This window comes from Pan paniscus, chromosome 4 (genome assembly GCF_029289425.2).
Source record: "Pan paniscus chromosome 4, NHGRI_mPanPan1-v2.0_pri, whole genome shotgun sequence".
Taxonomy (NCBI): Eukaryota; Metazoa; Chordata; class Mammalia; order Primates; family Hominidae; genus Pan; species Pan paniscus.
The window spans coordinates 22,981,327-22,998,454 of NC_073253.2; the positions used below are offsets into that span (position 1 = coordinate 22,981,327).

Here is a 17,128-nt window from a genome sequence, read left to right on the forward strand (position 1 = left end):
TTCAAATTTTTCTTCATCAGCTTCCTCATCTCTTTCTTTCAGCATTCATAGAATTGAAGAGAGTTAGAGTCTTATTCTGGATTAGGCTTTGGATTAAGGAAATCTGGCTTGTTTGACCTTCTATCTAGACCATTCAACCTTTCTCCACATCAACAATAGGAGTTTCTCACTTTCTTATCATTGTGTGTTTGCTGGAGGAGCACTTTTAGTTTTCTTCAATAACTTTGCATTCACGAATTGGCTGTTTGGCACAAGGGACCTAGCTTTCGGCCTATCTTGGCTTTTGATATGCCCTCCTCACTAAGCTTAATCATTCATAGCTTTTGCTTTAAAGTGAGAGAGATGAGATTCTTCCTTCCATTTGAATGTTTAGAGGTTACTGTAGGGTTATTAATTAACCCAATTTCCATAATATTGTGTCTCAGGTAATAGGGAGATCTAAGGAGACGGAGAGAAATGGGAATGTCCAGTTGGTGGAGCAGTCAGAATACACAGAACATTTATTGATTAAGTTTGCCATCTTATTTGTCCTGTGGGCATAGTTCAGGTGCCCCAGTACAATTACAATACAATTACAAAAAATAACGTGCAAGATCACTGATGACAGATAACAGTAACAGATATATTAATAATAAAAAAGTTTGAAGTACTATGGGAATTACCAAAATGTGACACAGAGACAGAAAGTGAGGACATGCTATTAGAAAAAGAGCACTGATAGACTTGCTGGATGCAGAATTTCTATAAACCTTCAATTTGTAAAAAACATAATACAAAGTACAATAAAATAAAGTGCAATAAAATGAGGTATGTCTATATTTTTATATTACATACTAAGCACTTGGTGGGGTGCATGTCACACAGGAAATAGTCATATAGTATTGGGGAATAAATGATCAAAATAATCACATAAAATATACTTATGCTGTTTATTATGGTTTATATTACCTTTACTTTTTCAATATTAGAACTATCACAGACAGAAATTTTGGCCATTTTTCTAAACTGAAAGTACTTGGAAGGGAAAAACATTCCTATTGTACTTTTGAATCATTGAATTTCTGTCTTCACCAGTATATAGAAAGTATTTAGATTGGTGCAAAAGTAATTGTGGTTTTTGCCAATGAAAGTAAGGCCAAAAATTACAATTACTTTTGCACCAACCTAATACATATAAAATATGTTACAATCGAACAGTATCCACGCATCTCACTCTGCAGATGAGGTAACTAGGGCCAGGGAATACAAACTAGTTGTAATTACACTAGGTTGCCTGAGTCCTGTTCCAGCTCCCATTCACTCATTCAGCAAATAATTATGAACTCCCATTTTCTGTCTACTATTTTCAAAGTTAAAATTATTGACGATTCTGTAATGGGTAATTGCTGGTCATGGTTTGATAGTCTGGATTGACCTTTCAAATTTAAAGAAAACACTGTACAGAACTACATTCAGTATCATATTCAGCATGCTGAGTAATTTTGTTTGGGTTGATTAGGTTTAATATTTTAGAATAAAAGAGATTTCTAATGAAGCTTACATTAAGTAAACCCTCCCTAGGTCAAATTTTATTAAGTTTATGTTAATTATGACCTTTATTGGAATACCACCTTATTCTTAAAATAATTATTTTTAAAAGCATGAGAAAACGGTTTCCAGCAACTTTTTAATATGAAAAGTCTCCATTAATGAAACTTATCTCTTTCTAGATCTTTTTGAGAAAATATGTTTCTTAGAACAAAGATTAACTTAAGTAGTGACAATTAATAAACTAGATGTTAAAAGTGGTGGCAGAGGCCTTAGAAATGTAAAGAAAACAGTAGAAAAGCTTGTATACCAAAGAAATTAGGAAGCTGCATTGCTCACAGAGGCAACAGCTGGATAGGAATCCAAAGGGAAAGAGGCTTGGTCCTATTATTGGCTACTATTGATCTAATGACTTAATATTTGCTTGGAAATCGATGTCTGGGACTGACCATTGATCTTTTCACTTCACAGTGTATTCTTGAGAGTAATATATGGTTCTTAATCATCTGAGTATTCATAATATCTGGCTCTGCATTAATAAATACACAATTTAATGAATGAATAAATGAATGGATGGACAATAATGTGAAAATGCATAGTTTTTTTTCTTATAGGAGCAGTTAAATTTTGAGTCAGCTTCCATTATGTACATACTCAACCTGAATAGTAGTTTCAGTAACACGTTAAAAGTAAATGTTGGCCAGACGCAGTGGCTCATGCCTGTAATCCCAGCACTTTGGGAGGCCAAAGTGATTATTGTATCACTTATTTGTGATTATTGTATCACAGCCTTACAAATATTCAATTATTTGTGTAGATCAAAATGAGAATCAAAGGGGTAACAGCCTTATTTGTAACATGTTAGATTTTTATCAGGAGGAAATATTACTGTATTCCTTATGCAATTAACATCAATTCGAATGCTTTAAAATGAGAATCATTAGCAGAATGGAAAATTATAACAAACCTTCGATGTACAAGAGGAAAAGAGATAGGTTTTAGGTAAATTCTTTATTTTTTCGTAATGAGAGCAAATTAATTGTTTTAACAATGATTATATCAGGATACAGATGAATAGCACTAAATTCTAAATAGAATTGGGGTGAGACTAACAATGTTATTCTTGGGAACGGACCTAGAGGTAGGCCGGAGATTTCAGTTTCTGTTACTCTGTTACTGTTAATTGTCATTTGAATGCCCCTTCCTCCCCAAATAGGCACATACTTATGTATTCAATTGTGAAACTATTAATAGTTTTTACATAATCTTAATGAAATACATACTCCTAGAGGTGGCCAAAGAGTTTTGAGTTATATGTCTTAACTAATAAACGAAATGAAAACATTTGACACGGCAAAATCCTTTCGTAACATGCAAGTCATCCATGTTTGGGCAAATCTCAGAAAACTGGCATCCAGCTACTTCCACCTACAAAAAGAGACAGAATGAAAAAAAAAAAAAGCTCTGCTGGGCACTGCATTAGCCCGACTCATCCTGAAATAAATATTTATTATCACTGTCCCAAATAATTCTTAAAACTCTGATTCTTAATATATAACTCTTATTAAAAGGCAATCAAAATGAAGTAAAATGATTTAACTCCACCAGCAATGATCCTCTATCTTGTGGTCACTGGTTATTATTCTGGAAGTACTATTTATCCAATAGCAGTTTTTAAATCGACTATTATATGCACAGCTTGGGGGCTTGTATGTTTGAGGCTTGAGGGGATGTGGATACTGATGTGTGTGTGTGTGTGTGTGTGTGTAGCATGGAATTCTATGTATATAGTTCATTAATCTATTTTCTTCAACTTTCTGTTAACAATTCTATCATAATTTAATGCAGATACAAATAATTCCTTTAAAAAATGAGGATCCCAATTTTGATCGCATGCAATACCAGGGATCCAGCATCTGAACAGGAGGCTTTCTACCATCAGTTTGTTGCTCTCCTGTAATCACTCTACCTCCATCAGCAAGTCTTTTTAGAGAGTCAGTGACCCATTGATAGGTGCACTCATGGTGTACACAGCACTGTTGTTTAACACTGTGAAATTCTGCCTGCCAGACGGTGCCACAGGGAAACAGCATCACTGGCAGGTGGCTGGTTTGCCTTGATGTTTCGATACCTATTTCTGGCGAAGATTCTTTCCCCTTTCTATTTTGCTATTTTCTCTCTTACAAAAAGCTGTCTTCCCAAGAGCCTTCCACCAATGTCATGAACCAGAGTTCATTTCTGTCAGTTCTCAGGTTGATCGCCCATCACAGAGTAATGTCCAAACATGAGAAATTGTGATAATTAAACTTCTTTTTTTTTCTTTGCACAGAATAACTAATTGTAAAAATTGGCAGTCAGCCTGCCATTTGAAAGTGAAGAAAACATCTTGTTTTAACATCTGAGCAGGGATTTTTTTTTTTTTGTAATCTGTAAACAATTGGACCATATGTAGTGTGATGAGAAACATGAAGGCTGTGATAGAACATCATTGAAGGAACCTTGTGTTTAATCGCTGTTCTTTGATTCACTGAAATATAAATTAGCTTTTTAAGTTCTGTGTTTTACCACGATTTTAAAGAGACAGTTTTTCTTAAAAGATCAGACCATACTGACAATTTACCAAGTGACGACCGAGAGAGGAAAGGGAATTTCAATTTTTTAAATGTAAATATGTTTTAAAGACACCTAAACAGGTAACAGATGTAGCCATGGGCTTTTACAGCCTTTGTTTTGGCCAGTAATTCACTTCAGGGATACAAAGAATCTTCACACAATATGGTTCAACTCTTAGAAGGTGAATTTTTTTCCTAAATAACTTCTGTTGATGGAACTGAAGTTAAGTAAAATTACCACCACTGATTAAGTTAAAACTTAAAAAAATAAGGTATGCCCTTTCCTAATTTTGCTATATTTTCCAGCTCATTATGTATATAGCAGGACAAATTAACTATGGTGTTAAAAAAAAGGTGGCTGTTGAAATTCAGAATAACTGTTGAAATCCTTGTATCTTATGATACATAATTATATGTATCATTACCTTATGATACATATGGTATATATGGTATTATAGGTACCATGATTACACTTCTTTACATTCAGTTGATGATACTAAAGAAAAATTACATGACCAAGTGAATTTTGAAATAATTACAAGGGAAACCGTCTGTACCATTGTATAAAAAGGAAAATGTTTGAAGCAGAAACAGAGCTAGATTCTCTGCCTGACTCACCATTAGCTGGACTTCAAGTTTTCTATGACTAACTTTATCTTTCTTTCCGTGCCTTGGTGTCCTTTTCCCTAAAATTAGCTGATTAGATCAGGTCAGTGATTTTTTAAAAGAAGAGGAATTGAGACCAATCAGAATCACCTGAAGAACTTTTGCAAAACATTGCTGGGGGAGAATGTCTCATTTCACTTCTATTTTTTCCTTATGTCTCCCCAAAGTGATGCAGGGTGAGCCATTCTTGCCACTGAGAAGTATGTCATATCTGAGAACAACTGACCCAGATAATTGCTCAGTAAGAGTATATTTGAGATTATTGAAGACTTAAAAGCATCTCATTATTAAATGTGCTATATCATGTTTTTCACTTTAGGCTCCAAGTGTTTTTGACTTGATAAAGTTTTGTTGTGTTAATTTTGATCACTTTAATCTTTTATTGGATCATTTTCCCACATTAAATTTAAATAGGAAGAACATATGTACTGCTGTTTTGCCATAAACTCTGATGTGCCTCAACTGGCTTCCAACTTCAGTCTATTCTGGAAGGCTGTACTTACAGGTCTCAGCCAGCAAGCTGAAACTGACAAAGGAGCGTTCCACTTCTCTGCTGTAAAAGTTGTACTTACCTTGTTTTCATGAAACCAATCTCCGTTTCCAAGGAAACAAGAACAAAAAGGCAGTTGGCAGCTAGCATCTGGGACTTAGAAGAACTCTCACATGTCAATTTCAACTGCTGGCTGCCGGCTCAAACGTAAAGATGTGGGGTATTAAAATCACCTTCAGACTTGTAACGTACGAAAGAATATTAAGGTTTTTTCCTTAGGGTTTAAATAATCAAGTTTAATAGCAAACCATTTAAAATATCCTTTGAAATACTATAACAAATATTATAATTGTTAAAAATTATCTAATATAAAAACTTGTTTTATTTAAAAACAGTAGGCACATATATTGCAGATATTTTCTCAGTTTTACACCATAAATTTTTGCCACTTTCCCCTTTTACTTAATCATTTCACTTTCTCCTTTTTAAATAATGATTCATATGGTCCCAACTACTTACTCCTTTTTCTCTTTTTTTTTTTTTTTTTTTTGATTCATGCAAAATATCCAGATAGTGTCTGTTTTATCCGTAAAGCTTTGTGGCCATGTTTAGTGTTTTAATAAAGTGTTTTAATGATGAAACATGAAAATGCACATTGTCATTTTTCTCTTAAAAATATAATTTCATGATTCTAGGCTTGGACACCTACATTAACACAACCCGCTTCTTCCGAATAGCACTTGTTCGTTTCACATGGGTAGGCACTTCAGAGTTTACTGCAGTCCTCATCATTCCATGCAGTCTCCAGGCCTTCTGTGTCATGGCTTTTAGATACGTTTGAGTTTTTAGACTCCTGCTAAAAGACAAACCTGGTTGGTAAGCAAGATTTGCACAGGAATGGGAAAGATACTTTTTGCCTGGAAAACAGAAACTTGTGGAAATTCTTTAGGCATTTAGATATTCCTATGAAAAGATGAATAATTTTTTTTTAATATATATATATTATTATACTTTAAGTTCTAGGGTACATGTGCACAACATGCAGGTTTGTTACATATGTATACACGTGCCATGTTGGTGTGCTGCAGCCATTAACTCGTCATTTACATTAGGTATATCTCCTAATGCTATCGATGAATAATTTTTAAGAAAATGGAATTTCAAACTGATACTTACACTCTGTCTTGGGTTATATTATTTTATATTATCCTACTATTTAATACTAGCTTTAAGTTAAAAATGTAAGTCTTTTAGAATTTCCCTCTTTTGAATGTTTTGTCACTTTACAGTATACTAATGTCCTTTGAAATCCAGGATGCCTGTGAATAGATATTAGTAGGTGAAATATTATGAAAAATTGTACAGGAAGTAATTTATCAGATATGTGATGTGGACTTATTTTATTACATTTTATTGGTACCGCATTCGTAATGGGCTCTAAGGATAAATTTGTATAATTTTGGAAACTGTCATGTTAGACTTCTGCAATTAAATATGCTTACTTCTCTACAAAATAGAAATATGATCAATAGTAAGATAATAAACTTAGGAAGGAACATTTTTATTGTAACTTCACCTAATTTCTGTGTTCCCAAATCTGTACTTGTAAAAATATTTTATTGTATTTTCTTTTCTTGGCACGACATTCCAGTAATTTACATTTCTCACTTGTAAATTCAGATAATGTTTAATATTTTCACATTTTCTGGACTAGGCATATGAGATGCTCATGATCAACATCTTTTGCTACTGTTGGAAAGTCAGCTTAGGGGGACGGGTGCAGTGGCTTATGCCTGTAATCCCAGCACTTTGGGAGGCCGAGGTGGGGGATCATGAGGTCAGGAGATCGAGACCATCCTGGCCACCATGGTGAAACCCTGTCTCTACTAAAAATACAAAAATTAGCTGGGCGTGGTGGCTTACCCCTGTAGTCCCAGCTACTTGGGAGGCTGAGGCAGGAGAATCGCTTGAACCTGGGAGGCAGAGGTTGTAATAAGCCGAGATTGCTCCACTGCACTCCAGCCTGGGCAACAAGGGAGAAACTCCGTCTCAAAAAAAAAAAAAAAAAAGTCAACTTAGGGGAAAAACCATGAGCACTTGCTTGAAAGCCATAATAAAGACTACTCAAGAAGTAGTTGCAAAGAATTGATAATGTTATAAGTGATAAAAATTTATCTCCTAAGTTTGAGAAACCTCCAAAGTTGGAAAATATTGCAAACTTTACTCCAAAATACAGTCAAATTAAAAAATAAAACCAAACCCCAGTATCACCGTTTTTAGATTTTTTAGTTAATATATAAGTCACTTATCATAAAATTCACCATTTAAAAATGTACAATTTATGGTTTCGGTATATTCACAATGTTGTACCACCATCACCTCTAGCTGAAGGAATTTTTTTTTGTCACCCTAAAAAGAAACCCCTCACTCATTATCAGCCACTCTCCATTCCCTTCCTCCATTCTCTGGCAACAGATTTATTTTCTTCCTCTATGTATTTGCCTATTCTGGATGTTTCATGTAAATAAAATTACATAATATGTGACCTTTTGCATTTGGCTTCTTTCCTTAAGCATGATATTTTCAAGGTTCATCCATGTTGCAGCATATAGTATATCAGTACTTTGTTCCTTTTTATGTTGCATAAAATTCCATTGCATGAATATAATAAATTATATTTATCCTTTCATCAGTTGATAGCATTTTCTGTTGTTTCTAATTTTTGGCTATTATGAATAATGTTGATATGAACATTCACGTACATTTTGGTGTGAACATATGTTTTTGATTCTCTTGGGTATACACATAGGATTGGATTGCTGGGCCATATGGTAATTCCAAAATATTATTTTAATTGAAATAATACAAACAAGTTTTTGTAATGTTGGAAATGGGACTGAAGGTAGAAGAGTATACAATTTTACCCAAAAATTGCTCTTAAAAGCTTATCAATAACAACAAAACACAAGCAAACACCTGTCAAGTATAGTTGTTTGTAGAGTGATGCTTCTCTTTGTTTGTTTCTGTTTGGGTTTTTGTTCCTATTTATATAATAAGATTTTAGTAACAAAGGATTTAGCATCATATATTACTCAGAAATCAGATGTGCTAATTTCAAGTTTTGAAAATATAAAAATATAGGCTCAAAATATTTAGATAAATTAGAAGCAGTGATATTATGAAGCCTAGTAGTCATTATACATTACTATCTAAAGTCAAAGGTCATAATTAACATCTAACATAAGAAGAAAATTAGTTTGTTTAAAATACAGAAACCAAAGGTACAATGTGTTCAGTAAGAAAACACTTCTCATTTTCTTCTGCTACTTATTGTCAACATACACGGTTACTGTGAAAATGCTTCAAATCTGCTATTTCATTGAAATAGAAAATTTAGCCTAGTAATTTTACTGATTTGTTTATTTTTCTGTAATAATAATATGTACCTGAGATTGGAGTTTCAGACTTCTCTCTCTCTCTCTCTCTCTCTCCCTCTCTCTCTCTCTCTCTCTCTCTCTGTGTGTGTGTGTGTGTGTGTGTGTGTATGGGTATGTTTTAAAGTATGAGTTTATACTTTAGAGCATATATATACACACACATATATGTATGTATATGTGTGCATGTACTCTCTTTTTATAATTAGGAAAAATTTCTTACGTGAATATCTCTGTTCTGTGGTGACATTTACCTGTGCTCAGCAATTTGCTACCTTTTATATAAAGTTCATTTTTTACAAAAATCTTATTTAATTTAATATTCCCCTCTTGAAAAGGGATGACAATAAAGTCACATACAAAAAAATTAATCCAACTGGCCTTTCTTGTTTTTCTAAAAACTTTTCATTCAAACATTTCTTATTATCATTTATTGCACATAGCATGGATTAATCAAATAAGTTTAAAATAAAATAATAGACTAGAGAAAGGTGCTTTATTTTAAAAACAGAAACAAAAAGAAGGTACATGGATTATCTGATGCTACATCACACTCTGGGAGAGACTGCCCTTCTTTCAGAGAGCCTCTCATTTCTTAATGTGGATCATTTTGCTCTTTCCCCCTAATAATGCTCACTTACTCTCTTTCATAATCTCCCCCTCTTTCACTTGTTCTTTTCTTTCCAATCATCCAATGATCCATCAAGGTACTTTGGTGTTCAGTGCTTTCTCATATGGTTCAACTCAGATCATGTAGTCTTTCTCACCCAACCAATTCAACTACTGTTTCCTGAGACCCCACTATGTCCTTGACTCTGTAAGGAGTTCCTGAATACAAAAAAAAAAAAAAAAAAGAGAGAGAGTACTCCAGAAGTGCAAAATAGGATATCATTTTTGCTTTCCCATAAATATAATTTGCTTGTATACCAAAAATGCGGAAAGGTAAGGATATGAGATAATGTCTATTTATAAAGACAAGAAAGTGAGATACACAAACTGGACTAGGGCAAGACACTTTCAAGGGAGATAAAATAGGATAAGTAAGTCACAGAGGGGTAACTATCTTACCATGTCTTAAAGTAAGAGTGGTCCCATTTTACAAAATTTTATAAATTAATACCATAGTAAGGGGATAAGGCACCAAAACTCCCCAAACTTAGACAGATTAAAGAAGGTTACTGCAATGGAAAGTAAGAAAACATCTAATTTGAATTACACCATTATGGAATGTAAGACACATATGTACATATGTACTTATATAAGCTTAATAATATATAATGCTATTTGTTGATCATTTTGTAAGCTCCAGGCATTAAATCAATGCGTAATATATATTTTCTCATTTAAATCTCACATTAAATTTGTTGGAAATGGAGCTTAAATGAGTGAAGGCACTTGTTCTTTTTATATATCTGTTTTCTTAATTTTAATACATAAATATTTCTCGATAGATTTTTCTAAAGAAACTATACCAAAACTGTGTATCTATTCATTTTAAACCACAATAGATACATGAAAAAATATGAATCTTAGACAAAATATGATAACGACATATACAGTTATACCGCACAGTATTTTTATAGAAGTATTACATTTGTTTATTAGATTATTCATTTACTTTGAGAGAAAGCCATTAAGAAGATAAGGGATTATTGGTGATGTGTGGTCAATATTAAATTTAATGCAATGTGTTCTTTCCATAGTTTTAATCCAGCCTCCTTCTATGTCTGTAATGTCTCTACATTATACAGTGGACTACTGAACCCTTAGTAATTATATAAGAGAGAACAGAGGAAATTTCTCCCAAAAAACCAATTCTTAAAAAATGCTTTGTTATATTATCTCAGTGTAATCAACTTTTGAGTGAAAATAATTATTTGAAATTCAGAAATACCTCTGTAATTCCATTTTATGTGTTAGTTTCAATTGCAAATCTCACCGAATCTGTAGTCCCAGTAATGCAAAACTGTAAAATTGACTGATTTGAGCCATACCTATATTCTTCTCCTGCCCATCAGATGTTAAAGGTGCTAATGAACTGTGAAATGGCCAAAGGCAGACAGCCAGAGGGAAAAAAGAAGAGAAGCCACAGACCTGGGTCATCACAAAATGAGTAATTAGCCATTGAATAATGAAGAATTTAAATACGTTAAGGCTCTGCCTGCTACATGCATTTTTTATTAAAATTTTCTAGAGATGTAGCTCAAAATCTATTTTCAGAAGTTCTAAAGACTTTGTTCATTTCATTGACTATAGCTGAAAAGACCCACACACTCAGAATCCTCAATATGGGTTTAGAATGGAATATATATCCATTCCTTTCATGAAAGGAAGATCCTTAGATGATATAAGAAATATAAATATTTTGCAAGTAATCATATTCCAAATTGTAGAATATATTATTTACACAGATATGTATCTAATCTACACTGAAGTTATAGATACTGTATTTAAACTCTTCACATCAGCACAAGATTTTTATTATACTAATCTTTATTACTTTGTGTGATCCTATCAATATAAGTAGCAATTTTAGTTGTAGATCTATTAGTCCACAATTAATTTCAAATTTTATCAGTCTTATGTTTAGAAAATAATAAAATTTATAATTTATTGCTTTGTGTTTATGTGTGAGTGAGCACATGCATGAGCACACATGTATGTGTGTGAATAGATTTTATTTTGTGGTACCAAGAACCACTGAGGCCAAAAGAAGAGAATGTGGCAGATGGCTTAAAATATATTTGCTCTCCATAATGAATGTAAATATAAATATAAAATAGGACTCCTTAGAAATGAGTTATTTATTTCTATTTTGCTGAGTCAGGAATCACTTGCAAAAAACTAATACTTATAATTTTTGGATATAATTTTGACCCTGAAAAAGTACTCTACAAACATTCTAGTTCTTATTGTTTTCCACTCTGAGATTTTTTTCTGGTTTTCAAGCTGAATCACTATTTTTTTTTCTTTTTTGCTTGTGGAAAAGGTGTGCTTTGCATCTCTATCATCTTGGATCTCATTTAAAAGAAAATGAAAAGCAATATATAGATATATCCCTCTCTTTCCATCTTGTTTATAAATTTTCAGTATTATTTTTTTCCCGGACACTTGACAGAGTGACTGGTAACTACATGTATACCATTGATTTTTAAATTAAGATCTTTAGGATAAATGAGATATGCAATTTTAATTGTAGATGATCTAAATATTCTAGTCCAATATCACTGACATATGTCATTATAGAAATATAAACAAATGATTTCATCAACTATTGCAGGCAATCTCTAAAATTTAGTGTAATGAACATAAGTTTTATTGTATAGAACTCACTTTTATGCATTAATGTTTTATTTGTATTGTCAATGTCTTAAATTAAAATGGTGTTTATCAACATGTTCAGGTTAAACTATTAACCAATTGACTGTAATACAAGTATATGTATTAATATTATTCAAATATTTATCTCCAAATCATCTTCAGGGAATATGTTTTGAGAACATCCCTTGTTTGATAACCAAGATTCTAAACATTGGCTGAGTTATTTTAGTGCTGATCACTATTACTGGAACTTTTTTTCTCACTTAGTTATTTTAGTATTACCTTAATAGAGACGCTCACTTTTCCTAGATCTGATAGTTCCTCCTTTGTTTGAGATATTATCTTATTGCACTTTAATAATAGCTATACTCTAGACAATCTCTTTAAAATAAAATATGCTCTCCACCTTGGTATTTTTGATTTACCGTTGTTGTTACTATTATAATTTCTACTACGACTACAGTTACTACTACTCTTGCTGAGGCGTCACTGCAGTGAAGCAGGAGGCTGCCAATCCCACCTATGGATGCTAAGATGTGTAATTCTGTATGCAACCTGATTTCCTTCCCTGGCCACATATATTCTTTTTATTGGAATTTGGGACCTGAATTCAGGCATACATTTATTCCATGTGAGTACAGATTCTGTAAGATAACAGGGACTCATGGCTTGGGGATGCCTTTTTGGAACAGCCATCACTACAAAGTGGACAGTTTCTCAGAGAACTACAAAGATAAACAATTATGCTGACCACAAAAAGAAGATCAAGTGAGTAGTGGACTAAACAAATCTAAAGTTCCAGTGAGTACTGACATTTCATTTCATCTATGAAAGATGCTGCTGTCTTCACTAACAAAGACTGTATCCTGTGTTTTTTCCTTGTTTTAACTTAAATTACTTTGCACTGGTTTCTGTTTCTTGAGGTTAAATATGCCTTAAGACTACACTTAATTGGGCTTAATTATACTTTTATAATTTCTGAGTTAATTGGTTGACTCGGTTAAATTTCTATTTTCTTTAAAAATTTTCAAATCTTTATCAATAGTTTGTTTTCACAAGGGACTTTTGGGGTTCATTAAACTGTTCTATATCTTGATTACAGTAGTGGTTATGTAATTCTATGCATTTGTCTAAATTTATAGAACTGTATGCTAAAAAGAGTTAATTTTACTGTATGTAAATTTAATTTTTTTTTTTTTTTGAGATGGATTATCACTCTTTTGCCTAGGCTGGAGTGCAGTGATGCAATCTCGGCTCACCACAACCTTCCGTCTCCCGGGTTCAAGCAATTCTCTTGCCTCAGTCTCCCAAGTAGCTGGGACTACAGGCGCGCACACCATGCCAGGCTAATTTTTGTATTTTTAGTAGAGACTGGGTTTCACTATTTGGCCAAACTAGTCTCGAACTCCTAACCTCATGATCTGCCTGCTTCCGCCTCCCAAAGTTGTAAATCCCAAAGGAATTACAGGCGTGAGCCATCGTGAAAGTATTCTTAAAGTATGCTTTTTAAAAGGATATTGAATATACTATCATATAATTTTGATGTCTCTATCAGATATCTGATAAATCAAGGAAATATGAAATCAGAATTATCAATATAATTATCACTTTTTTGTTTTAGAATATGAGCTTCATGAAAACATGGCATTGTCTTGCTTTATGCTTTGCCCTGATACTTAGCTCATTATAGGCACTCAAGAAATGTCATTGACTTAATAAATTAATTAATTCTTGAACATTATAGGATATGTAATAATGGCTATCGTATATTAAAGGCCCAATTTCATCAATCAAAATACCAAATACACTTTTGAAGAATATATACAATTTTTTGTACCACACATTTTAAACTATAAAGACACACAGTAGGTACCAATATCAGTTTCCATTTATTTATTTTTGGACCTTTAAGATTCTGACCATATCGTCTCTCTCAAAACCCTGGCCTCAGACGATCCACCGGCCTTGGCCTCCCAGAGTGTTGGGACTGCAGGTGTGAGCAACCGTGCCTGGCTGTCATGTAAAACTAAAAAAAAAAAAAGATTCTGTCCACAATTCTTCACAATGTGGCTTAGAAAATCACTCTTATCCAGTATGTACTTTCTTGTCAGCATACTTTCCTTGTTATTCATTCAGCACATGCTAACTAGTTTCTAACTTTGCATCAGGTAATGCACTGGTCCCATAGGATATGGAATACAATGGAATGTCAAGTTCATGCTTCAGAAATCTCGATACAGTGAGTTAATTTTCGTCTAAGTACTACTTCCAGTTATACTCATTTGAATGATATCCATGTACCACCTTGTTTATTCCTAACCATAAAGCTATAAAGTAAATATTATACATATAGACCTTATAAATGAAAAGGTAGAATAATTCATGTTCAGATAACACATGTCCTGACTCCCAAACCCATTCTAATATGAAGGTACTCATTCAAAATGTCTCTGGCTATGATCTGTTGTTGTTGTCATTTCTTTTTAAGATTACCCCTGCCAAAATGATTTCATCTTTCCTTAGTCTAAGTTCTCATTTTACTTATTCTTTAGCTTGATCAAATATTACATTATATTTACTAAATGTCTACCATGTGCAGGAACATAGTATTCTCCATGGTACACAGATTGACTTGTCATCATTAACTTATTTAGTAATAGATCATATGTTCACAACAAAATTAAGTGGAAAATAGAGATTTTCCATACACTCCCTTCCCCACACTTGCATAACCTCCCTTATTAACAGTATCTCCCACCAGAGTGACACATTTGTTACAAATGATGATGAAGCCACACTGACACTTCATTATCACCCATAGTCCATAGTTTACATTAGGTTTCACTCTTGGTGTTATACGTTCTATGGGTTTGGACAAATGTATAATAACATATATCTACCGTGAGAGTATTATACAGAGTAGTTTCACTGTCTTAAAAAGCCTCTGTGCTCCTCCTGTTCATCCATCACTCTCCACTAACCTCTGGCAAATACTGATTTTTTTACTGCCTTCATAGTTTTGTCTTTTCCAGAATATCATGTATTTGGAATCATACAGTACATCACCTTTTTAGATTCACTTTTTAAATTTAATAATATGCATTTAAGTTTACTCCATGTATTTTCATGGATTGATAGCTCATTTCTTTTTAGTGTTGAATAAGGTTCCATTGTCTGGACGTGCCACAGTTTATGTATCTATTCTCTTACTGAGGGACTCCTTGGTTGCTTCCAAGTTTTGGCAATTGTGAATAAAGCTGCATCTTTAAAGTAAGTACTTTCTCCTATTGTCTTAAGCAAATGGTTACATATATTGTTTGAAATATTTCAATATATAGACTGAAATATTACTTCAACCTCCAATCTGTAATAAATAGGTGTGTTACAGAACACAAAGAAAGAGAATACCAGCCAGAGTGTTTACAATATGAGCTCCTTAAAGCACAATTGTATCTGATCATCGACCACTTTGCCTTTGAACTGATATCAGGTAAATGCATATGAAGATGCGTGGATACACACTCTTCTAGGTACACATTGTTATGTCAACCAGCATTCCCAACCTGGTAACTTCTTGGCATCCACATAAGTTACTAAGATCACTTATTTTAGTATATGAAGTGAAAAAAGAAAAAAGACAGTCTTTCAGCAAAGAAGCTTCAATTAATTTAAAACACACAATAATGGGCTCTAAAATAACAACTGCATTTTAACCAGTAAGTTCATTAAACATTTTCCCAAACTCATAACCATTATTTTGCTTAGTCAGATGTTTTCTCAAAGGAGAGTTCATTCATTTTAACTGCTTAAAATACATGATGAATGAAGCAATTTACTTTTTTATTTACATTTTACCACTGATAATATTTTATTAAAAACACCACCACAAAAGAGCACGTTGTGACTTTAATCAGTGCTTATTTTCTAGGGCAAGGCTTTGTTTTATATTTAAAACTGTAGAGTTATGTTTGTGAATTACACATAATAAGATGTTCCTAGAAATTATGAGAATATCCTATGTTAAAATTAATATATGTCCATTGTTTAATATAAACATAAGAATAAATACAGATTAGTGATGTCTGTCATGCAATATTTTTTAAGAGGCAACTGAAAATTGCAATATTTGGAATAAAGATAAATTATATTGTATTCAAATGAGACGGTATAGCAATGAATTTTTTCTTATTTTTTCAAGTTTGAGAACAGATAAATAAAAACAGATCATCTGAGATTTCTAAAGCACCATTATCAATATCATTCTTATTTTCCCAAAAATAACAGTAATCCTACTTTTTTTTTTTGGTTTTTATTCAGGAGAGCGTAAAAAACACATTCATATTGGCCATTATTGCCTAATCAGTTCATATGCACATGCAATTTCCTGTTACCACCCAAAACACTTACAAAATCTGAAAAATACATATTTTATTATTACTTGTAAATTATTGAAGAAAGATAGATGAGTGAATAACTAAACAAAGACAAACCAGGGTATTGTGAATGTAAGATTTTTTAAAAATCACATTTTGAGTGTAGCTCATATTCATTGTTTTTATGTTAACCTTAATTTCCTATTAATTGGAAATTTCTTGGGTGATTTTCTTGAATTTTCCAAGTAGATAAATGTATTATCTGTAATGATGAAAGTCACGTTATTTTAAATATCGTACCTCTTATTTCTTTAACTTGTCTTGCCAAATGAGGTAAGCCCTTAGTACAATCCTGAATAGTAGTTTTGAAGGGGGCAGCCCTATCTTGTTCCTGAATTTAATGGTAATGCTTATAATGTATCTTAATTAAAGTGACACATGCTGATAATTTCTGGTGAATAGCTTTAAAGTCAAGGAAATTTTATTTTTATTCCTAGTTAGCTAGGAGTTTTTTAAAAAATAAAGAATAAGTATTGAGTTTTATCAACTTCTTTGTAAGATTTATTAAGGTGATCATAGTTGTTCTTTAAGATGTTTATGTGAGTAATTATATTAATACATTTTCTGATATTAAACTGAGATTATGCTATGATAATGGTCATAATGTATGATTCTTTTAAATAAACATTTTAATAACACTGTTTT

General features: G+C 32.6%; 1 long non-coding RNA gene across 1 annotated transcript in view; it reads left to right on the forward strand.

The window, feature by feature from the left end:
• Positions 1 to 17,128, forward strand: part of LOC134730424 (uncharacterized) — a 365,450-nt gene that overhangs the window by 282,770 nt on the left and 65,552 nt on the right. The window contains exons 6-7 of the long non-coding RNA XR_010112184.1: positions 14,219 to 14,289; positions 15,204 to 15,320. This is a non-coding gene — a long non-coding RNA (uncharacterized LOC134730424). The remainder of the gene's footprint in view (positions 1 to 14,218; positions 14,290 to 15,203; positions 15,321 to 17,128) is intronic.